At 51.5% G+C, this 1,538-nt stretch overlaps 1 non-coding gene across 1 annotated transcript; it reads right to left on the bottom strand.

Moving 5' to 3' along the window:
• Nucleotides 1-581: 581 nt before the first annotated feature.
• Nucleotides 582-685, bottom strand: LOC138090942 (U6 spliceosomal RNA). Its single transcript, XR_011145910.1, has one exon. It is a non-coding gene; the product is annotated as a U6 spliceosomal RNA (small nuclear RNA).
• Nucleotides 686-1,538: the final 853 nt, after the last annotated feature.

Genomic DNA, 1,538 nt, shown 5'->3' with positions numbered 1-1,538 from the left:
AGTCGTTCAATCATGTCTGACTCTGCAACACCATGGAGCCTGCTAGGCTCCTCTGTCCATGGGCTTTTCCAGGTAAGAATACTGCAGTGGGTTGCCATTTCCTTCTCCAGGGGATCTTCCTGACCCAGGGACTGGAACTCAAGTCTCTTGAGTCTCCTGCATTGGTAGGTGGATTCTTTACTACTGTGCCACCTGGGAAGCCCAGCTATATGTGTATATACAAATATATATATACACATCTAACCCTCTATGACCTCCACCCCACCCCTCTAGGTCATCACAGAGCACTGAGTTGAGCTTCCTGTGCTTTGTAGCAGGTTCACACTAGCTATTTAGTTTACACATGGTGGTGTGCATATGTCAATCCTAACGTCCCAATTCATCCCACCCTCTCCTTCACCTGCTGTGTCTACATGTCCGCTCTGTACATCCACATCTCTATTCCTGCCCTGGGAATAGGTTTATCTGTACCAGTTTTCTGGATTGCATATCCATGCTTAAATACCCGATACTACTTTTTCTGACTTACTTCACTCTGTATGACTGATTCTAGGCCCATCTACATCTTTACAAACAACCCCCCAAATATGGAGCACTTCACCGTTTGGGTGTCATCCTCACGCAGGGGCCATGCTAATCTTTGTGTTGTTCCAATCTTAGTATTTGCTGCCAAAGTGAGTGCTACAAAAACCTTTTGATGTCACGGGCTCTTTCTGTCAAGTACTTCAGCACCTTTTGTCTGGAGGCTGGTTGCATCTGTTGTTGGCAGATAAGGTGGGACCAACATTCTGGAAAAGCTGGGGCAAGGTGTGAGCCTGATGTCAGAAGGGGAGACTGAAGGATATGATCACTGCCCCCTACACCCCACCTGACCCCAGACTGTCCCTCTGCAGATCAGGCCTCTCTGCCTCTCAAGTCACTGCTGATTCTCCCTGAATGAAATCAGAGGGGAACAGAGAGCAGGGCAGAGCAGACTTCAAGGCCAGAAACCCAACCCCAGAGCACCCCTGGAAACAGGTGCTGTCACTCAGGGTGTGGGAAATTCCCAGCTCGAACTGCTGTCTGAGCACAGAGGCGTCCAGGGGCAGGTGGTTTCCTCGAGGGCAGGTGCTCCTGGACTCGTCCTTCCTGTGCAGCCACCTGGGCCCTGCTCCTTTCCAGCCTGCCTGCCAGCACGGCCCAGAAAGAGCCACCCCAGCGCTCCTGTGCTGTTTTCCAGTGATGCCCAACACGGTCATGCTGGACTGAGGCCCCGGGAGGCTGGGGCAGGAGAGCTGAGACCCATGGCTTGACCCCAGAGTTTGGTTTTAGGGGAAGCACAGCAAAACAGGAGGCATGTCTCTCAGCCTGTTTCCTTCTTGTTTCCTTCATCCTTGGAAAGACTGAAAAAAAGTCCTCAATATTAACAAAATTAAAGGGAGGGACATGCGTCCTAAAAAGTTCAGAGAGCAAAACAAGCCAGGACAAAGTCCCTGGGGCTGTGTCCCCTTGGTGCTGCGGCAGCCTCTGCGGTGGCCTCTGGAGTGGCCTCAACACAG

The sequence above is a fragment of the Capricornis sumatraensis genome, chromosome 14 (assembly GCF_032405125.1).
Source record: "Capricornis sumatraensis isolate serow.1 chromosome 14, serow.2, whole genome shotgun sequence".
NCBI classification, from domain to species: domain Eukaryota; kingdom Metazoa; phylum Chordata; class Mammalia; order Artiodactyla; family Bovidae; genus Capricornis; species Capricornis sumatraensis.
The sequence above is the reverse complement of the archived record's forward strand: the minus strand, read 5'-3'. Positions and strand labels throughout refer to the sequence as shown.